The 22,230-nt window shown below is 49.2% G+C and overlaps 9 non-coding genes and 2 pseudogenes across 9 annotated transcripts; all 11 read right to left on the bottom strand.

Moving 5' to 3' along the window:
* Positions 1-144: 144 nt before the first annotated feature.
* LOC138773396 (U2 spliceosomal RNA) lies at positions 145-335 on the bottom strand. The gene has a single exon (XR_011360098.1). It is a non-coding gene; the product is annotated as a U2 spliceosomal RNA (small nuclear RNA).
* A 951-nt stretch (positions 336-1,286) lies between these two features.
* On the bottom strand, positions 1,287-1,471 carry LOC138773529 (U2 spliceosomal RNA). The gene has a single exon (XR_011360171.1). It is a non-coding gene; the product is annotated as a U2 spliceosomal RNA (small nuclear RNA).
* Positions 1,472-7,686: 6,215 nt separating this feature from the next.
* LOC138773395 (U2 spliceosomal RNA) lies at positions 7,687-7,877 on the bottom strand. Its single transcript, XR_011360097.1, has one exon. It is a non-coding gene; the product is annotated as a U2 spliceosomal RNA (small nuclear RNA).
* Positions 7,878-8,838: 961 nt separating this feature from the next.
* On the bottom strand, positions 8,839-9,029 carry LOC138773394 (U2 spliceosomal RNA). Its single transcript, XR_011360096.1, has one exon. It is a non-coding gene; the product is annotated as a U2 spliceosomal RNA (small nuclear RNA).
* Positions 9,030-9,992: 963 nt separating this feature from the next.
* Positions 9,993-10,183, bottom strand: LOC138773393 (U2 spliceosomal RNA). The gene has a single exon (XR_011360095.1). It is a non-coding gene; the product is annotated as a U2 spliceosomal RNA (small nuclear RNA).
* A 963-nt stretch (positions 10,184-11,146) lies between these two features.
* LOC138773490 (U2 spliceosomal RNA) lies at positions 11,147-11,320 on the bottom strand (annotated as a pseudogene).
* Positions 11,321-16,794: 5,474 nt separating this feature from the next.
* On the bottom strand, positions 16,795-16,937 carry LOC138773684 (U2 spliceosomal RNA; annotated as a pseudogene).
* Positions 16,938-17,899: 962 nt separating this feature from the next.
* Positions 17,900-18,090, bottom strand: LOC138773392 (U2 spliceosomal RNA). The gene has a single exon (XR_011360094.1). It is a non-coding gene; the product is annotated as a U2 spliceosomal RNA (small nuclear RNA).
* A 966-nt stretch (positions 18,091-19,056) lies between these two features.
* LOC138773391 (U2 spliceosomal RNA) lies at positions 19,057-19,247 on the bottom strand. Its single transcript, XR_011360093.1, has one exon. It is a non-coding gene; the product is annotated as a U2 spliceosomal RNA (small nuclear RNA).
* Positions 19,248-20,209: 962 nt separating this feature from the next.
* On the bottom strand, positions 20,210-20,400 carry LOC138773389 (U2 spliceosomal RNA). The gene has a single exon (XR_011360091.1). It is a non-coding gene; the product is annotated as a U2 spliceosomal RNA (small nuclear RNA).
* Positions 20,401-21,355: 955 nt separating this feature from the next.
* On the bottom strand, positions 21,356-21,546 carry LOC138773388 (U2 spliceosomal RNA). Its single transcript, XR_011360090.1, has one exon. It is a non-coding gene; the product is annotated as a U2 spliceosomal RNA (small nuclear RNA).
* Positions 21,547-22,230: the final 684 nt, after the last annotated feature.

The raw sequence follows: 22,230 nt of genomic DNA, 5'->3' as shown, positions 1-22,230 counted from the left end.
CGTAGCCACACTCGGGCTAATTTTTCGGGGTCGGTCCACCTGCGCACAACACACTCGAGGGATGTTTCTTGCAACACAGTAGTTTCAGGTGCAGCCGGCTTGTTTCCTTCTTCATTCTTTTGCTCTGTTTTTTGCAAACTCATTAGGGGGTGCACTGAACCTGGAGGCACTGCAATACCAGGTCAATGCCTGGAGAGGACAGAGCAAGCTCTTTTTCCATCTCCCTGTTCTAAAAATCCATTTAATATATGGTCCCCAGATAGGGGACGTATCAGATATTAAACTGATAAGAACAGATACTACACTTGATCTTAGCCAAAAGGCCGAGAAGCGATGGCCACAACGCTTTCCCGAAAACTCCCCTTCTCGGACACCACGACCTTCTTGTTAAGGCGAAGCCAGACATACATACCCTATTATGCGCTCCACCCTCTCAGATGGCGGACCGGACGTGCTTTCACACTGCATCTCCTATTGCCTAGCACTGCCTCTGTCTTCCTTTCTGCTCTCAAATCTGAATAGCTCCACCCCCCAATCACACTGCGTCTGCTTCCACCTGATGGATGGCAGACATACACGTCTCTGTCTCTGTCTCCGTCTCTGTCTGGCATACATGACATGCAGCTAGCTCTTTGGCTGGCTGTCTCTGTAGCTGGCTGGCTGTCTCTGTGGCTGGCTGCCTAGCTGGCTAGCTTATTATTAGTACCTATCTATCTATCTATCTATCTATCTATTCTATCTATTCTATCCTATCTTATCTATCCTATCTTATCTATCCTATCTATCCTATCTATTCTATCTAATGTATCTAATCTATCTATCAAAGAACATGGAGGGTGAATTCTCCCAGCTGGAGCCGTAGGCAGGCAGCATCAGCAGGATACATCGGCCACCAGGAAATCAAATCCAAAGGAAACGGTTTAATAAACTGCACCTACCTTTCCACCTACCTGCTCGGTCGCTTGACCGGCTGCAACTGAGCTGCTTGTTGTGCTGGCAGCTGTGCATAGCAGCAAAGCCTTGATGACATCACGTCCCGCGATGACATCACCAGCACTGGCCCGGCAGCCAAGTTGTAAACAACTCTGCCAGTTGGTTGCCATGGCAACAGAGGCCAGCAAGTCTTGGACAAACAAACTTTTCGTAGCCACACTCGGGCTAATTTTTCGGGGTCGGTCCACCTGCGCACAACACACTCGAGGGATGTTTCTTGCAACACAGTAGTTTCAGGTGCAGCCGGCTTGTTTCCTTCTTCATTCTTTTGCTCTGTTTTTTGCAAACTCATTAGGGGGTGCACTGAACCTGGAGGCACTGCAATACCAGGTCAATGCCTGGAGAGGACAGAGCAAGCTCTTTTTCCATCTCCCTGTTCTAAAAATCCATTTAATATATGGTCCCCAGATAGGGGACGTATCAGATATTAAACTGATAAGAACAGATTTTTTTTTAAGTTGAATACCCACATTGGGGTAAACTTTATTAAAACGTATAATTACTTATAATAACATAAAGATGTTTACAAGAAAAAATTACATAAAATCACATAAAATTACATAAAATTCTCAAGTAAATACATCTATAATAAAAGGGCACTTGGTGGCATTACAATACAGAGCTCCATTCAGATAAAAACCATTTTTTACATAAAAAAGGAGAGTTCTTTTTATCTACCATAAAATATTTGTACATTTCATTAAAAGCAATGCTTAAAACGTCATTCACAGATAAAATCTCGTGTTTAAACACTAAAATATTCCTGGCCGCCCACAGAGCTGCTTTGACGCTATTTATGGTCTTCCATGCCATTACTTTTTGAGTCCGTGTAGGGCATTCCAGACATCCAAATAAAATCGCATCATGGCTTAGTCGTTGTAGTCCGGTTATCTTTAAAATCAGAGGAGTCATCTTTGTCCATATCATTTGGGTAAAAACACAAAACCAAAAAATGTGAGAAGCCGTTTCATCACCTCCGCATCCCCTCCTGGGGCATATGGCCGAGTTGGTCAATCCTCTTCGATGCTGGAATGCCCGGCATGGAAGACACTCGTGGGCGCAGCTCCAGGCCAGGTCTTTCTGTGAATTAAAAACATAGTTAGCGCTCACGTTTTTCCATATCTGTTTGCATTGTTCTTCATTAAAATGTCTAATGGGGGTAACTAAAACATCGTCTTTCAGACTCTTTAAAACCAGTTTGCTGTTTTTTAAAACTTCAACTCTTTTATTCTGTAAGTTAAAAAGGGACACTATTTTCTCTAAAATCTTATATTGTACGGGAAGGTTAAAAGCATACGGGGAACTTAAAACTGTGGAAAACCACCCATGCTTTCTCATAAAAAATCCCATGTTAAAACGACAGAAATAAGACCAGTAAGTATCCTTAAAAAGAGCATTAAAACAAACACAAAAGAATCTGATTAAAAGAAATGTCTTAAAATCTGGGAAATCTTTACCACCCATTACCTTTGGTTTTAAAACCACCTCTCTCCTTAGTTTCTCCATCTTGGAGCTCCAAAAAAAAGTAAAACAAACCTTGATAATTTTTCCCAACATGCGGTCTGATGGAGGAAAAACAACACTTAAATATAATAAAATAGGTAAAATCACAGACTTTGTAATTAAAACCTTTCCCTCCATCGTTAGTTTCCTCATATTCCACATGCAAATTTTTTTGTTTACCTTTTGTGCCACCAAGTCCCAACTAGTAAAACCATTATTAGACTCATTGAAGGAGACCCCTAAAATCTGCACCGAATCCACTACGGGAATGGGGATATCTTCTAAAACAGTGTTTCCAATATTCAAGATGCTGCTTTTATTAAAATTAACTTTAAAACCGGAGGAGTCACAAAAATATTGGATTCGTTTTAGGGTTTTTCGAAGCGACGGGGCGTCCCTGCATAGTACCGCCACATCATCCATGTACCCCACTACCTTCGCCTCCAATCCCCCCCCGCCCGGCAGGGGGATTCCTCGGATTTGTCGGTCACTTCGTATCATACATAAAAGAGGCTCAATCGCACATATGAAGAGTAGTGGGGACAAGGGACACCCCTGCTTCACCCCGGAGTTTAAAAAGACGTCTTGAGTCTTAAAACCGTTAACTAAAATTTTACTGGTGCAGTTGTCATAAAATGCTTTTAGGGACTGTATAAAACCTTCAGGGATACCCATTTTTCTTAAAACCTTAAAAAGATAAAAATGAGAGACTCTATCAAAGGCTTTCTCAAAATCTACGGATAAAATAGCCATTCTACCCAGTCTCTCTTTCGTGTAATGAATGGAATCTTTTAAAAGGTTTAAATTATCTGTTATGCTCCTCCCGGGTACTCCACAAACCTGGTTGGGGTGGATAACTTTATCGATGACAGACTTTAATCTATTTGCACATATTTTGGCCATTATCTTGTAGTCACTATTTAGTAAAGTGATGGGCCTCCAGTTTTTAATGTCTGTTTTTTCTCCTTTTTTATAAAGTAAAGAGACTTCTCCTTTCTTCCAGGAGCCCGGGAGAGTTTTGGAGTTAAAAACTTCAGAAAGAAGTGCAAGCAGATCATCTTTTAAAACGCCATAAAAGATAACATAAAACTCCATGGGTATCCCATCAGGGCCAGGGACTTTACCTTTCTTAAAACTTTTGGTGGTCTCTAAAATCTCCTGCTCCGAGATGCCCTGTAATAAAAAATTTTGGGAGACAGGATCTAAAACGTTATTAAGCTCCTTCAATGAGTCATTCATAAAATCACAATTAATATCTTTTGTGTTAAAAAGATCTGCATAAAACTCATACACCTTTTCTAAAATACCTGGTGGGTCTGTTTTCCCGTCTATTTCATCGATCAGGGTATGCTTGTCATTGATTTTCTTAAAAAAGTACCTGGAGCAGGTCTCGTTCTCTTCAAGATGTTGCACTTTTGAACGGAATATAATTTCTTTCCCCCTCTGCTCCAGGCACTGGGAGATCTCTTTCTTTATCTCTGCGATCTCTTTGTCTACCTGCATACCCTGATCTCTGAATTTGTATTGCGTCTGCAGACGGGTATTAAGTTGATTAAAAAACTCTTTCTTCTCTTTGGCCTTTTTAACCCCAGCTTTAATAAAAAAGTTTTTAATTTTTTGTTTCATCTTTTCCCACCAGGCTATAATGGGGATGTTGGAGTTTCTTACCCGTCTGCAGCGCTTATAAAAGGTGATGAAATCGGATAAAATCTGCGGATCATTTAAAAGGGACACGTTTAACTTCCAGGCTCTTTTTCCCACTTTCTTCTCTTTGTCACATTTCACTTTAAAAGATAATAATTTATGGTCAGATAAAACATTAGACATAAGATCGCATTTAAAAGGCAGTATCTGATAAGAGCAAAATATAAAATCAATCCTGGAGCGACAGTTCCTGTTACCCCAGGTCACGCCGGCCTCCTCTGGTAAGTTACTATTACATTTTTTAAAAACGTCCGTTAACTTAAAATCTATAGTAACATTTTTCAGCATACCAGAGGTTTTATCGTAGTTTCTGCTTGTACTGCTAGAGAACCGGCGTTCCCCCTTTAAAACACAATTAAAATCCCCTGCTAAAATCAGTGGATCCGAGTTGTTTAAAAAAAGAGGTAAAACTTCCAGCATACTTGCTCTTTCATTTTTGTCTGGTGACCCATAAAAATTTAAAAACTGCCATTTAATACCGTCTATAAAAGCTTTGACCAATAAAATCCTGCCTGGTAAAATTTCATTAAAACTTTCAATTAAAACGTTCCCTTTGAATAAAATGGCGACACCTGCGGATTTTGACTCGTTCGACCCGGACCAGACAGATGGCCCGAGTCTCCAATCTTCTTTGTATTTCTTGTAATTTCTGTTGTGTGGGATGCAGCACTCCTGTAGGAAAAAAACTGAGGCGGTAAAAACAGACAGGTAATTAAAAAGGGCAGCTCTTCTTCTCTGGGAATGCAGGCTTCTCACATTAAAAGAAATACCGGACAATTCAGCCATGGGGGTGATAAAAATTTTTCTGTCTTTAGCCCGAGCTCAGCCTCAGCAGTCCTCAGCGAAGCCGGAGACCCCACTCGAGCTCTCGTAGCCCCCCGCTTCGGAATCGACCGTCAACATGGATGCGGGAGAGGAGCTTGCGTCGCTCAAATGCCCCCCCTCCACACCTGAGGCAGTTACTGTATATGGACCCCAAACCGACTCCATGGGCACTGTGTGAGCAGCGGCTTCACTTTCCGGCCCCTCCGCCGGGGCCGGCATCTTACTTTCTGATGTCTCAGGTATCTCATTTATCTCGGAGGTGGTTGCCTCTGGTTCCCCCACCGGGCAAGGAGGAGGAGAGGCTTTTGGTGGCACCCCAAGGGGAGCGTCCACTGGGTTCCCTTCCGGTACTACCATCGGCTCCCCTTTTACCACCTCCGAGTACGCTTTGCGCCTTTTTGTAGCCGCTGCTCCGCCCGGGTCCTCTGCCTCAGGGACAGGTGGGCCTGTATTTGGCCGCAGCCCCTGGTCAGCCTCCGCCGGGGTATCCGCGGCCCCAGTTGCCTGGGGAGGTATCCCCGTCGGCCGACCGTTGGCTCTCCGCTTAGCCCTCCTTTCTTTAGGGCTGTCATCACCTGTTTGGAGGGGGGCTTCAGATGTGTCCATACCTTCTGCTTCCTCTCCCTGTTGGGGGGCTGGTTGGTCTTCCGGCTGCTTCGAACTCTTTGGCTGCTGCTCAGGCCTCCCCATGGCACGACTTCTGTGTGGACAAAAAGCAAAGAGGTGACCAACTCGGTGACAGTTACGGCAAGTTTTTCCCAGTGGACAATTCTTAGCCTCATGAGAAGAGCTGCCACAATTCCTACAGGTGCTTTCGCAATCCTCCTTGGTGTGACCGTACTTGTGACACATTCGGCAAAAGGGTGGCATTCCTGTAAAATATATATCTCCTGTCATCTCTCCTAGTTTGAAGCGGGCTGGCGGCAATTTGACTCCTCCGGGTGTAGCAGCATCTTTAAAACAAGTCACACGAAATCTCCATTTTGAAGTCCAGACCCCAACTTCATTCATTATTTTCCCCAGACATTGGACCGACTTAAAATATACAGATAAAAACGATTTAATTTCATCAAGATCAGCAAACGGGCAGTACATCTTCACTACTATCAGCTTGGAAATATCTAAAACATGTTCCACAAATTTAATACCTTCAAGTCTGGGGTCTTTCTTGTCAGGGATTGCCGCCATTAGATCCTGGAAAATGCCACCTTGCGTAAAAGTAAAATCGTATATTCTTCTCCTTGGATAATCTTGAACAGCCAGGATCTCCCGCTTCTGAATGTTAAAAACGTCTACAAGCACGGTCTCCACCAAGTATTTCAATCCGCAGGTCGTCGCCTTTTCCTCCGTCACGATGATTCTCACGGTGTTCTTGATTCGGGCATAGCCCGGTATCCCATCTGAATCAAAATCCATGATGGGTTTGTGCGTCAGATAGCCACGTTACAATGCAACGTAACCAAATTCCTCTTATGCCCGCCGGCAGTCAGAGGTTGGGGGGGGGATCGCAACTCGTTGCCCCGGACTAAGCCTCTCTCCCAATAGCTGCAAGGGGGTTAAGTCCCACCACAAGGGAAAGGACGATCCCCCAAGGCAGAGAGAGAGGGTACCGGAGCACCTTCGGACCAGACCAAGGCAGTGCCGGATACGAATAAACAGCACTACACTTGATCTTAGCCAAAAGGCCGAGAAGCGATGGCCACAACGGCTTTCCCGAAAACTCCCCTTCTCGGACACCACGTCCTTCTTGTTAAGGCGAAGCCAGACATACATACCCTATTATGCGCTCCACCCTCTCAGATGGCGGACCGGACGTGCTTTCACACTGCATCTCCTATTGCCTAGCACTGCCTCTGTCTTCCTTTCTGCTCTCAAATCTGAATAGCTCCACCCCCCAATCACACTGCGTCTGCTTCCACCTGATGGATGGCAGACATACACGTCTCTGTCTCTGTCTCCGTCTCTGTCTGGCATACATGACATGCAGCTAGCTCTTTGGCTGGCTGTCTCTGTAGCTGGCTGGCTGTCTCTGTGGCTGGCTGCCTAGCTGGCTAGCTTATTATTAGTACCTACCTACCTACCTACCTACTATCTATCTATCTATCTATCTATCTAATCTATCCTATCTATCTATCTATCTATCTAATCTATCCTATCTATCCTATCTATTCTATCTAATGTATCTAATCTATCTATCAAAGAACATGGAGGGTGAATTCTCCCAGCTGGAGCCGTAGGCAGGCAGCATCAGCAGGATACATCGGCCACCAGGACATCAAATCCAAAGGAAACGGTTTAATAAACTGCACCTACCTTTCCACCTACCTGCTCGGTCGCTTGACCGGCTGCAACTGAGCTGCTTGTTGTGCTGGCAGCTGTGTATAGCAGCAAAGCCTTGATGACATCACGTCCCGCGATGACATCACCAGCACTGGCCCGGCAGCCAAGTTGTAAACAACTCTGCCAGTTGGTTGCCATGGCAACAGAGGCCAGCAAGTCTTGGACAAACAAACTTTTCGTAGCCACACTCGGGCTAATTTTTCGGGGTCGGTCCACCTGCGCACAACACACTCGAGGGATGTTTCTTGCAACACAGTAGTTTCAGGTGCAGCCGGCTTGTTTCCTTCTTCATTCTTTTGCTCTGTTTTTTGCAAACTCATTAGGGGGTGCACTGAACCTGGAGGCACTGCAATACCAGGTCAATGCCTGGAGAGGACAGAGCAAGCTCTTTTTCCATCTCCCTGTTCTAAAAATCCATTTAATATATGGTCCCCAGATAGGGGACGTATCAGATATTAAACTGATAAGAACAGATACTACACTTGATCTTAGCCAAAAGGCCGAGAAGCGATGGCCACAACGGTTTCCCGAAAACTCCCCTTCTCGGACACCACGTCCTTCTTGTTAAGGCGAAGCCAGACATACATACCCTATTATGCGCTCCACCCTCTCAGATGGCGGACCGGACGTGCTTTCACACTGCATCTCCTATTGCCTAGCACTGCCTCTGTCTTCCTTTCTGCTCTCAAATCTGAATAGCTCCACCCCCCAATCACACTGCGTCTGCTTCCACCTGATGGATGGCAGACATACACGTCTCTGTCTCTGTCTCCGTCTCTGTCTGGCATACATGACATGCAGCTAGCTCTTTGGCTGGCTGTCTCTGTAGCTGGCTGGCTGTCTCTGTGGCTGGCTGCCTAGCTGGCTAGCTTATTATTAGTACCTACCTACCTACCTACCTACCTACCTATCTATCTATCTATCTATCTATTCTATCCTATCTATCTATCCTATCTAATCTATCCTATCTATCCTATCTATTCTATCTAATGTATCTAATCTATCTATCAAAGAACATGGAGGGTGAATTCTCCCAGCTGGAGCCGTAGGCAGGCAGCATCAGCAGGATACATCGGCCACCAGGAAATCAAATCCAAAGGAAACGGTTTAATAAACTGCACCTACCTTTCCACCTACCTGCTCGGTCGCTTGACCGGCTGCAACTGAGCTGCTTGTTGTGCTGGCAGCTGTGTATAGCAGCAAAGCCTTGATGACATCACGTCCCGCGATGACATCACCAGCACTGGCCCGGCAGCCAAGTTGTAAACAACTCTGCCAGTTGGTTGCCATGGCAACAGAGGCCAGCAAGTCTTGGACAAACAAACTTTTCGTAGCCACACTCGGGCTAATTTTTCGGGGTCGGTCCACCTGCGCACAACACACTCGAGGGATGTTTCTTGCAACACAGTAGTTTCAGGTGCAGCCGGCTTGTTTCCTTCTTCATTCTTTTGCTCTGTTTTTTGCAAACTCATTAGGGGGTGCACTGAACCTGGAGGCACTGCAATACCAGGTCAATGCCTGGAGAGGACAGAGCAAGCTCTTTTTCCATCTCCCTGTTCTAAAAATCCATTTAATATATGGTCCCCAGATAGGGGACGTATCAGATATTAAACTGATAAGAACAGATACTACACTTGATCTTAGCCAAAAGGCCGAGAAGCGATGGCCACAACGGCTTTCCCGAAAACTCCCCTTCTCGGACACCACGTCCTTCTTGTTAAGGCGAAGCCAGACATACATACCCTATTATGCGCTCCACCCTCTCAGATGGCGGACCGGACGTGCTTTCACACTGCATCTCCTATTGCCTAGCACTGCCTCTGTCTTCCTTTCTGCTCTCAAATCTGAATAGCTCCACCCCCCAATCACACTGCGTCTGCTTCCACCTGATGGATGGCAGACATACACGTCTCTGTCTCTGTCTCCGTCTCTGTCTGGCATACATGACATGCAGCTAGCTCTTTGGCTGGCTGTCTCTGTAGCTGGCTGGCTGTCTCTGTGGCTGGCTGCCTAGCTGGCTAGCTTATTATTAGTACCTACCTACCTACCTACCTACCTATCTATCTATCTATCTATCTATCTATCTATCTATCTATCTATCTATCTAATCTATCCTATCTATCCTATCTATTCTATCTAATGTATCTAATCTATCTATCAAAGAACATGGAGGGTGAATTCTCCCAGCTGGAGCCGTAGGCAGGCAGCATCAGCAGGATACATCGGCCGGCCACCAGGAAATCAAATCCAAAGGAAACGGTTTAATAAACTGCACCTACCTTTCCACCTACCTGCTCGGTCGCTTGACCGGCTGCAACTGAGCTGCTTGTTGTGCTGGCAGCTGTGTATAGCAGCAAAGCCTTGATGACATCACGTCCCGCGATGACATCACCAGCACTGGCCCGGCAGCCAAGTTGTAAACAACTCTGCCAGTTGGTTGCCATGGCAACAGAGGCCAGCAAGTCTTGGACAAACAAACTTTTCGTAGCCACACTCGGGCTAATTTTTCGGGGTCGGTCCACCTGCGCACAACACACTCGAGGGATGTTTCTTGCAAAACAGTAGTTTCAGGTGCAGCCGGCTTGTTTCCTTCTTCATTCTTTTGCTCTGTTTTTTGCAAACTCATTAGGGGGTGCACTGAACCTGGAGGCACTGCAATACCAGGTCAATGCCTGGAGAGGACAGAGCAAGCTCTTTTTCCATCTCCCTGTTCTAAAAATCCATTTAATATATGGTCCCCAGATAGGGGACGTATCAGATATTAAACTGATAAGAACAGATACTACACTTGATCTTAGCCAAAAGGCCGAGAAGCGATGGCCACAACGGTTTCCCGAAAACTCCCCTTCTCGGACACCACGTCCTTCTTGTTAAGGCGAAGCCAGACATACATACCCTATTATGCGCTCCACCCTCTCAGATGGCGGACCGGACGTGCTTTCACACTGCATCTCCTATTGCCTAGCACTGCCTCTGTCTTCCTTTCTGCTCTCAAATCTGAATAGCTCCACCCCCCAATCACACTGCGTCTGCTTCCACCTGATGGATGGCAGACATACACGTCTCTGTCTCTGTCTCCGTCTCTGTCTGGCATACATGACATGCAGCTAGCTCTTTGGCTGGCTGTCTCTGTAGCTGGCTGGCTGTCTCTGTGGCTGGCTGCCTAGCTGGCTAGCTTATTATTAGTACCTACCTACCTACCTACCTATCTATCTATCTATCTATCTATCTATCTATCTATCTATCTATCTATCTATCCTATCTAATCTATCCTATCTATCCTATCTATTCTATCTAATGTATCTAATCTATCTATCAAAGAACATGGAGGGTGAATTCTCCCAGCTGGAGCCGTAGGCAGGCAGCATCAGCAGGATACATCGGCCACCAGGAAATCAAATCCAAAGGAAACGGTTTAATAAACTGCACCTACCTTTCCACCTACCTGCTCGGTCGCTTGACCGGCTGCAACTGAGCTGCTTGTTGTGCTGGCAGCTGTGTATAGCAGCAAAGCCTTGATGACATCACGTCCCGCGATGACATCACCAGCACTGGCCCGGCAGCCAAGTTGTAAACAACTCTGCCAGTTGGTTGCCATGGCAACAGAGGCCAGCAAGTCTTGGACAAACAAACTTTTCGTAGCCACACTCGGGCTAATTTTTCGGGGTCGGTCCACCTGCGCACAACACACTCGAGGGATGTTTCTTGCAACACAGTAGTTTCAGGTGCAGCCGGCTTGTTTCCTTCTTCATTCTTTTGCTCTGTTTTTTGCAAACTCATTAGGGGGTGCACTGAACCTGGAGGCACTGCAATACCAGGTCAATGCCTGGAGAGGACAGAGCAAGCTCTTTTTCCATCTCCCTGTTCTAAAAATCCATTTAATATATGGTCCCCAGATAGGGGACGTATCAGATATTAAACTGATAAGAACAGATTTTTTTTTGATTGAAAATATCTTTATTACAATCAGTCGTCGTCAGGCATACATAAACTGTGACGCAGCACAGTTCAATAAATAAGACACTACATACTCAGCACCATGGTACAACATACAGCACAGGCTCCCTACGCTATACATCATACCACCCGCTACACTAACATTCCAGCATACCTTAACAATCCTAAAACAACAAACAATAAAGCAATACAGACAAGTGATGGGGTAAGGGGGGTGGGAGAGAGGGGGGTAGGGAGGGGAAATCACAGGCCCGAAGCTTTATTGAAAGACAACACAACACAAGGGGAGAGGGGGAAGGAGAGGGGTATCAATCCTCTTCTTCCTGGTCCGATCTGTCCATGATGGAATAGTCTCTGAGCAGGCTGTGGACCAGCCTGCGGCAGTCCAGAAAGGACATCCTCTCCTTCTTCAGAATGAGGCGGTTCCTGGCAAGCCATATAGCGTCCTTAAAACAGTTCATAAGGCGCCAGGCCTCCCGGGTTGCCTCATCGCCGAAATTCCCAGGGAACAGGCCGTACAGCACCGCGCAGTGCGTTAGCCTGTTCCTGGGCACACAGTCACTGAGTTCAAGTTCCAGGGCGTCCAACAGGCCCTGAGCAAACGGACACTGCCAAAAGAGGTGCGAAGATGTTTCCTCCACGAAGGGGCACCGGGGGCAGTACCGCGTTTTGCACAGGTTGCGGGCATGCATGAATGACCTCAAAGGCAGTCCCCCCTGAATGGCCATCCAAGACAAGTCCTTGTGCCCGTTGGTCAGCTTTGCCGAAGCCACATTTGTCCATACAGTCTCTGCGGTGGCCGCAGCGAGCCCTGGAACGAGCTCCATAGAGTCCTGTGCTCTGATGAGCTTGTGGACAGTTTTTGGCTTCCACAAGTCGGGCTTGAGTCCCTCCAGTTGGTGTTCCCTCACAAACTTGACGACGCCCCCGTAGAACCAGGGAGTGTGCCAGTTGTAAGGGATGGAGCTGTCCCACTTGTCCCAGCTCAGACCCCTCCAGAGGGGGAGGAGGAACAGGCGAGACATGGACCTGCCCGCAGAGCCATTTTTCTGTTGCAGAGTCCTCCGCACACAGTCACATACAAAGGCTGCCCGCAGCAAGGTAGGGATATCCGGAACACCTTTTCCGCCCTTGCGGGGTTCCTTGTACATCACGGAGCGCTTCACTCTGTCCATTTTGGAGCCCCAGATGAAACAAAACACGGTCCTGGTGATGGCCCTGCAGACGGTGACATGGGGGGGCCAGGCCTGTGCGGTGTACTGGAGCACAGGCAGAACTTCGTTCCTCAGGACCAATGCTTTGCCCTCAATGGTGAGGTGTCTGAGGCTCCACAGCCCGATCTTCGTATTGACCTTAGCCAATCGCTCTTCCCAGGACTTGAGGGCCGCGCCTTCCTTTCCGAACCAGACTCCAAGGATCTTGATGAAGTCCGGTTTGATGGTAAACGGGAAGGGGGCGGAGGAAGCCAGGTGCCACTCCCCGAAGAGCATAGCCTCCGACTTCCCGCAGTTGACCTTTGCCCCTGAAGCCTTTCCGAACTTCTCGCAGGTCTGGACGAGTGCGGTCACCGAACGCTGGTCAGCGCAGAAGACGGTCACGTCGTCCATGTACAGCGAGCACTTGACCTCGTGTCGATCGGGTCCGGGTACGGTGATCCCTCTGATCTCTCCGTTCTGCCGTATAGCCTCCGCGAAGGATTCTATAACACAAACAAAAAGGAGAGGTGAGAGAGGGCAGCCTTGTCTGACCCCAGAGAGAACCGGAAAGGGGTCAGTCTTCCAGCCGTTCACCAGTACCCTGCTGAAAATATCAAAATACATCACGTTAACAAAACGACAAAACATATCACCAAGTCCTAACCTACGCAGTGCCCTGCCCATGAACTCGTGAGAGACCCGGTCGAAAGCCTTCTCCTGATCAAGGCTGACCAGGGCCGCGTGTGCACGGCGGCTTTGGATGTAATGGACCGTGTCCCTCACTAGGGCGAGGCTGTCTGCGATCCTGCGGCCGGGAATGCCACAGGTCTGGTCCAGATGGACGACCCGACCGATGACCTTCTTCAGCCGGTTGGCCAGCACCTTGGCGAGGATCTTGTAGTCCACGTTCAAGAGAGAGATGGGACGCCAATTTTTCAAGTCACATCTCTCCCCCTTCCGCTTATACAGGATCGTGATCATACCCTCCCTCAACGACGGAGGCATTCTGCCCTCCACCACCATCTCCTCGTACAGCTCCAACAGGTCCGGGCAAATGAGATCCCCCAGCGCTACATAGAGCTCCGCTGGGAGACCATCACTGCCCGGGGTCCTGCCAGGCCTAAAGGATTTAGCGGCAGAGAGCAGCTCCCCCACCGTCAAGGGGGCGTCCATGGCCGACGCACCTGCGGGATCAACAACGTTAGTGATACCTGACAGGAACTCGTCGGCCACTTCGGAGTCGGTGGTCTTCGGGGCGTAGAGGCTGCGGTAGAAGCTAGTGACAACCCCCATCACGTCCTCTTTGCCCTTCCGCAAACTTCCGGTCTCATCCCGCAGCTCAGTCAGGGGCGTGTGGCCGGCGTGGAGTTTCCTGAAAAAGAACGAGTTACATTTCTCACCCTTCTCCAGGTTCTCCACCTTGGAACGGAAGACGATTCGCTTGGATTCCTCCTCAAAGTGCCTTTGCAAGCTCTTTTTGGTCTCCTCCAGCTCCTCCTTCACGTCCCAGCCGCACCGGAGAAGGTCTTGCAGTGACCGCAGCTCGCGCTGCAGCCTCCTGAAGTCCCTCTTTCTTCCGCACGCCTGTTGACGACTCTTGGCCTGAAAGAAACTGCGAAATTGAACCTTAACAAATTCCCACCAATCACTAACACGCTCAAACATACATTTATCGTTGCGCCATACGATGTAGGCCTCTCTAAGCTCCTCCAGAACCTCCTCCTGAGCCAGTAGAGCACAATTCAGCTTCCAGGAGCCTGGGCCAGATGGGAAACCATGGCCCAGAACCCCTTGAAACAGAATGGCCCTGTGGTCAGAGAAGAAGCAGGGAACCATAGAGTGCCTAGTCTGCCTGACTGCTCGAGAGGCAAACACAAAGTCAATCCGAGAACGGAGCGAGCCATCGGGGCGGCTCCATGTATAATTAACAGAGCCGTTCCCGATGGACCCAACAACGTCCTGCAAGGATGCTTCAGTCACCATCTCGATGAGCAGTTTGGATGTGACATCCAACTTGACAGATGTCCCAGAACTGCGTCCGTCCGCTTCAATGGGGCAGTTGAAGTCCCCACCCAACACTACAGCCCTGGAGGTTGCGAGCTGGGCCCGCAGGGCCTGGAATAGTTCCAGACGCGCACCCTTCTCAGGAGAGGCATACACATTGATGAGCCTTACGGGCTCCCCCGCCCAAGAGCCGTCTGCAATTAGCAATCTGCCACAGACAAGCTCCTGAACAGAATCAAGTGTAAAGTTGCCTCCCCTGATCAGGATGGCGACCCCTGCGGACTTACAGTCGCCCCCGCCGGACCAGTAGGAGGGACCGTGGGACCACTGCCTGGCCAGATGGTTGTAGGACCTAGAAGAGGACAGAGCACATTCCTGCAACATATACACATCGCACAACTGAGCATTTAAAAACGAAAGAACTGTCTGGAATCTAGACCTATCTCTCATACTCCGCACATTTAAGCTAAAGATGGAAAGATTAGCCATGGGGAGAAAAGAAAAGGGTTAGTCACAGACTCATACGATACCACTCCGGTCGGGCGGATCCTCTTCTTCGGGGCCCGCCGGCCCGACCCATTCCCGTATGCACTCCTCCAGCGCCTCTTTCAGGTGTGCATTCTCTGGGACGTCCTCGAAGTCGAAAGCCTCCGGTTCGTCGACCAGATTCTCCACCACCTGATCCATGTCGCTTTCCTCCGGGAGGTCATCTTCGCAGACCTCGATGATCTTTTTCTTGGAGGTCTCAGCCGATGGGCTGTCCCTCACTTTCCTCTTCCTGTCGGGAACCACTGTGGGGACAAGAGGGGGAAAATCCTCCAAGGAGAGAACCACAGCAGCGGGAGGAAAGGTTAGTGCTGCTGGGTTGGGGGAGTGGGGTGGGAGGGTGGGGGTAGGGGCGGGGGACAGGGGACCCACTGAGGCAATGGGATAGGGGAGGGATTCCTCAGTGGGGGTGGGCGGGGAGGGAGAGGGGGGAGGGGGGGAAGGAGGGGAGGGGGAAGGGGTAGGGAGGGCGGGGGTGGGGGGAGGGTTAGGGGCCGTCGTCCTCTTACCCTCCTTCTTCTTCTTCTCCTTCTCCTTGGGCTTCTGCGCTGCTTGGGCTACGGCCGGCTGCTGGCCGGTCGGAGCTTTGGCAACCACGGATGCCCACGTTCTCTTTTCCCTCTGGGGGCAGGCCCTGTAGCTGTGGTCCGCATGGCCGCAGAGGTTGCAGGTTTTTGCCTTCGGACAGTCCTTGGTCCCATGCCCCGGCACTCGGCAGACTCTACAGGAATCTTCGCTGCAGTCCTTCGCCTGATGACCCTTCTTGCTGCATCTCCTGCAGATCTGCGGCATATCCGGGTAATAGATGAAGCCTGGAGCGTCACCCAAAGAGAAAGCCTGAGGCAGGTGCTGGAAACCGTCGTCCGATGACTCATCCCTGTTGAGCCTCACGACCACCGACCACTTGCCAGTCCAGAATCCAAGGCTGCTCAGGATCTTGGAGGGTTCCTTGACCACTGTGCAGTACCTTGCAAGGAATGTGGCGATGTCCTTGCCTGGGATGTACGGGTTAAGGATTGAAACCGTCACCCGCCTCTCCTCCCTTTGGATTAAGCAGTTGCTTACAAAGCGAGAGAAAGGGGATTCGGGCCTCGCTGCCTTTACCGCCTCCCAGTACCTCCTGCAGGTGTTGAAGGAGGCAAATGTCACATAGAAGATCCCCGTGAAGAAGAAAATGCTGAGGGTTTCAGCCTTGGAGAAACCCTGGTCCAGGACCATCTTCTTAGCGAACACATCCTCAGACATGTCCGGCTCTCTACCATCCACCTTCTTCAGTCGCATGGCCACCGTAGTGCGCATCCAGGGCCGCAGTGTAGGGACGCCTGGATCCGCAGCCTTGCTGGTCGTCGGCTGAGCTGGGGCGGCAGAGGAAGAGGCATCCACGACCCGGGCCTCCTGGCTCTTCCTCGCTTCCTTCTGCTGGGTCTTCTTCATCTCCGGTGCTGGTGCTGAAGAGGCCATCGCTTCTCCCGGTCGAGCTCTTTCCTGGTGGGCGGAGCTATGCAGATCCTCGTCGAAGGGGGCGGAGAGATGCAAATCCTCGTCGCCGGCTTCTTCGGGGTTCAGCGTCGTCCTTCTCGGGGTTCCGGGGCGTCTTCGTCGATCGTTCGTCGGCAGGCGGGATCGAAGTGGTTCTCCGGTCAAACCGTCGGGCACAGGACAATCGAGCAGCAGGCCGAGAGGAAGGTTCACTCTCGTTCCTGGGGAATAGCCCTACACCCAATAGCTGCAGTGAGCTTAAGACGAATTAAATCGCCGATGCCCAAAGGCCGAGTGCAGGGGGTACCCCAGGACCTGAGCCGTCAAGTCAAGGCAGTTCAGTAAGACAAGATACTACACTTGATCTTAGCCAAAAGGCCGAGAAGCGATGGCCACAACGGTTTCCCGAAAACTCCCCTTCTCGGACACCACGTCCTTCTTGTTAAGGCGAAGCCAGACATACATACCCTATTATGCGCTCCACCCTCTCAGATGGCGGACCGGACGTGCTTTCACACTGCATCTCCTATTGCCTAGCACTGCCTCTGTCTTCCTTTCTGCTCTCAAATCTGAATAGCTCCACCCCCCAATCACACTGCGTCTGCTTCCACCTGATGGATGGCAGACATACACGTCTCTGTCTCTGTCTCCGTCTCTGTCTGGCATACATGACATGCAGCTAGCTCTTTGGCTGGCTGTCTCTGTAGCTGGCTGGCTGTCTCTGTGGCTGGCTGCCTAGCTGGCTAGCTTATTATTAGTACCTACCTACCTACCTACCTACCTACCTATCTATCTATCTATCTATCTATCTATCTATCTATCTATCTATCTAATCTATCCTATCTATCCTATCTATTCTATCTAATGTATCTAATCTATCTATCAAAGAACATGGAGGGTGAATTCTCCCAGCTGGAGCCGTAGGCAGGCAGCATCAGCAGGATACATCGGCCGGCCACCAGGAAATCAAATCCAAAGGAAACGGTTTAATAAACTGCACCTACCTTTCCACCTACCTGCTCGGTCGCTTGACCGGCTGCAACTGAGCTGCTTGTTGTGCTGGCAGCTGTGTATAGCAGCAAAGCCTTGATGACATCACGTCCCGCGATGACATCACCAGCACTGGCCCGGCAGCCAAGTTGTAAACAACTCTGCCAGTTGGTTGCCATGGCAACAGAGGCCAGCAAGTCTTGGACAAACAAACTTTTCGTAGCCACACTCGGGCTAATTTTTCGGGGTCGGTCCACCTGCGCACAACACACTCGAGGGATGTTTCTTGCAAAACAGTAGTTTCAGGTGCAGCCGGCTTGTTTCCTTCTTCATTCTTTTGCTCTGTTTTTTGCAAACTCATTAGGGGGTGCACTGAACCTGGAGGCACTGCAATACCAGGTCAATGCCTGGAGAGGACAGAGCAAGCTCTTTTTCCATCTCCCTGTTCTAAAAATCCATTTAATATATGGTCCCCAGATAGGGGACGTATCAGATATTAAACTGATAAGAACAGATACTACACTTGATCTTAGCCAAAAGGCCGAGAAGCGATGGCCACAACGGTTTCCCGAAAACTCCCCTTCTCGGACACCACGTCCTTCTTGTTAAGGCGAAGCCAGACATACATACCCTATTATGCGCTCCACCCTCTCAGATGGCGGACCGGACGTGCTTTCACACTGCATCTCCTATTGCCTAGCACTGCCTCTGTCTTCCTTTCTGCTCTCAAATCTGAATAGCTCCACCCCCCAATCACACTGCGTCTGCTTCCACCTGATGGATGGCAGACATACACGTCTCTGTCTCTGTCTCCGTCTCTGTCTGGCATACATGACATGCAGCTAGCTCTTTGGCTGGCTGTCTCTGTAGCTGGCTGGCTGTCTCTGTGGCTGGCTGCCTAGCTGGCTAGCTTATTATTAGTACCTACCTACCTACCTACCTACCTACCTATCTATCTATCTATCTATCTATCTATCTATCTATCTATCTATCTATCTAATCTATCCTATCTATCCTATCTATTCTATCTAATGTATCTAATCTATCTATCAAAGAACATGGAGGGTGAATTCTCCCAGCTGGAGCCGTAGGCAGGCAGCATCAGCAGGATACATCGGCCGGCCACCAGGAAATCAAATCCAAAGGAAACGGTTTAATAAACTGCACCTACCTTTCCACCTACCTGCTCGGTCGCTTGACCGGCTGCAACTGAGCTGCTTGTTGTGCTGGCAGCTGTGTATAGCAGCAAAGCCTTGATGACATCACGTCCCGCGATGACATCACCAGCACTGGCCCGGCAGCCAAGTTGTAAACAACTCTGCCAGTTGGTTGCCATGGCAACAGAGGCCAGCAAGTCTTGGACAAACAAACTTTTCGTAGCCACACTCGGGCTAATTTTTCGGGGTCGGTCCACCTGCGCACAACACACTCGAGGGATGTTTCTTGCAAAACAGTAGTTTCAGGTGCAGCCGGCTTGTTTCCTTCTTCATTCTTTTGCTCTGTTTTTTGCAAACTCATTAGGGGGTGCACTGAACCTGGAGGCACTGCAATACCAGGTCAATGCCTGGAGAGGACAGAGCAAGCTCTTTTTCCATCTCCCTGTTCTAAAAATCCATTTAATATATGGTCCCCAGATAGGGGACGTATCAGATATTAAACTGATAAGAACAGATACTACACTTGATCTTAGCCAAAAGGCCGAGAAGCGATGGCCACAACGGTTTCCCGAAAACTCCCCTTCTCGGACACCACGTCCTTCTTGTTAAGGCGAAGCCAGACATACATACCCTATTATGCGCTCCACCCTCTCAGATGGCGGACCGGACGTGCTTTCACACTGCATCTCCTATTGCCTAGCACTGCCTCTGTCTTCCTTTCTGCTCTCAAATCTGAATAGCTCCACCCCCCAATCACACTGCGTCTGCTTCCACCTGATGGATGGCAGACATACACGTCTCTGTCTCTGTCTCCGTCTCTGTCTGGCATACATGACATGCAGCTAGCTCTTTGGCTGGCTGTCTCTGTAGCTGGCTGGCTGTCTCTGTGGCTGGCTGCCTAGCTGGCTAGCTTATTATTAGTACCTACCTACCTACCTACCTACCTATCTATCTATCTATCTATCTATCTATCTATCTATCTATCTATCTATCTAATCTATCCTATCTATCCTATCTATTCTATCTAATGTATCTAATCTATCTATCAAAGAACATGGAGGGTGAATTCTCCCAGCTGGAGCCGTAGGCAGGCAGCATCAGCAGGATACATCGGCCGGCCACCAGGAAATCAAATCCAAAGGAAACGGTTTAATAAACTGCACCTACCTTTCCACCTACCTGCTCGGTCGCTTGACCGGCTGCAACTGAGCTGCTTGTTGTGCTGGCAGCTGTGTATAGCAGCAAAGCCTTGATGACATCACGTCCCGCGATGACATCACCAGCACTGGCCCGGCAGCCAAGTTGTAAACAACTCTGCCAGTTGGTTGCCATGGCAACAGAGGCCAGCAAGTCTTGGACAAACAAACTTTTCGTAGCCACACTCGGGCTAATTTTTCGGGGTCGGTCCACCTGCGCACAACACACTCGAGGGATGTTTCTTGCAAAACAGTAGTTTCAGGTGCAGCCGGCTTGTTTCCTTCTTCATTCTTTTGCTCTGTTTTTTGCAAACTCATTAGGGGGTGCACTGAACCTGGAGGCACTGCAATACCAGGTCAATGCCTGGAGAGGACAGAGCAAGCTCTTTTTCCATCTCCCTGTTCTAAAAATCCATTTAATATATGGTCCCCAGATAGGGGACGTATCAGATATTAAACTGATAAGAACAGATACTACACTTGATCTTAGCCAAAAGGCCGAGAAGCGATGGCCACAACGGTTTCCCGAAAACTCCCCTTCTCGGACACCACGTCCTTCTTGTTAAGGCGAAGCCAGACATACATACCCTATTATGCGCTCCACCCTCTCAGATGGCGGACCGGACGTGCTTTCACACTGCATCTCCTATTGCCTAGCACTGCCTCTGTCTTCCTTTCTGCTCTCAAATCTGAATAGCTCCACCCCCCAATCACACTGCGTCTGCTTCCACCTGATGGATGGCAGACATACACGTCTCTGTCTCTGTCTCCGTCTCTGTCTGGCATACATGACATGCAGCTAGCTCTTTGGCTGGCTGTCTCTGTAGCTGGCTGGCTGTCTCTGTGGCTGGCTGCCTAGCTGGCTAGCTTATTATTAGTACCTACCTACCTACCTACTCTATCTATCTATCTATCTATCTATCTATCTATCTATCTATCTATCCTATCTATCTATCCTATCTATCCTATCTATTCTATCTAATGTATCTAATCTATCTATCAAAGAACATGGAGGGTGAATTCTCCCAGCTGGAGCCGTAGGCAGGCAGCATCAGCAGGATACATCGGCCACCAGGAAATCAAATCCAAAGGAAACGGTTTAATAAACTGCACCTACCTTTCCACCTACCTGCTCGGTCGCTTGACCGGCTGCAACTGAGCTGCTTGTTGTGCTGGCAGCTGTGTATAGCAGCAAAGCCTTGATGACATCACGTCCCGCGATGACATCACCAGCACTGGCCCGGCAGCCAAGTTGTAAACAACTCTGCCAGTTGGTTGCCATGGCAACAGAGGCCAGCAAGTCTTGGACAAACAAACTTTTCGTAGCCACACTCGGGCTAATTTTTCGGGGTCGGTCCACCTGCGCACAACACACTCGAGGGATGTTTCTTGCAACACAGTAGTTTCAGGTGCAGCCGGCTTGTTTCCTTCTTCATTCTTTTGCTCTGTTTTTTGCAAACTCATTAGGGGGTGCACTGAACCTGGAGGCACTGCAATACCAGGTCAATGCCTGGAGAGGACAGAGCAAGCTCTTTTTCCATCTCCCTGTTCTAAAAATCCATTTAATATATGGTCCCCAGATAGGGGACGTATCAGATATTAAACTGATAAGAACAGATACTACACTTGATCTTAGCCAAAAGGCCGAGAAGCGATGGCCACAACGCTTTCCCGAAAACTCCCCTTCTCGGACACCACGTCCTTCTTGTTAAGGCGAAGCCAGACATACATACCCTATTATGCGCTCCACCCTCTCAGATGGCGGACCGGACGTGCTTTCACACTGCATCTCCTATTGCCTAGCACTGCCTCTGTCTTCCTTTCTGCTCTCAAATCTGAATAGCTCCACCCCCCAATCACACTGCGTCTGCTTCCACCTGATGGATGGCAGACATACACGTCTCTGTCTCTGTCTCCGTCTCTGTCTGGCATACATGACATGCAGCTAGCTCTTTGGCTGGCTGTCTCTGTAGCTGGCTGGCTGTCTCTGTGGCTGGCTGCCTAGCTGGCTAGCTTATTATTAGTACCTATCTATCTATCTATCTATCTATCTATCTATTCTATCTATTCTATCCTATCTTATCTATCCTATCTTATCTATCCTATCTATCCTATCTATTCTATCTAATGTATCTAATCTATCTATCAAAGAACATGGAGGGTGAATTCTCCCAGCTGGAGCCGTAGGCAGGCAGCATCAGCAGGATACATCGGCCACCAGGAAATCAAATCCAAAGGAAACGGTTTAATAAACTGCACCTACCTTTCCACCTACCTGCTCGGTCGCTTGACCGGCTGCAACTGAGCTGCTTGTTGTGCTGGCAGCTGTGCATAGCAGCA

The sequence above is a fragment of the Dendropsophus ebraccatus genome, chromosome 14 (genome assembly GCF_027789765.1).
Source record: "Dendropsophus ebraccatus isolate aDenEbr1 chromosome 14, aDenEbr1.pat, whole genome shotgun sequence".
Classification (NCBI taxonomy): domain Eukaryota; kingdom Metazoa; phylum Chordata; class Amphibia; order Anura; family Hylidae; genus Dendropsophus; species Dendropsophus ebraccatus.
The sequence above is the reverse complement of the archived record's forward strand: the minus strand, read 5'-3'. Positions and strand labels throughout refer to the sequence as shown.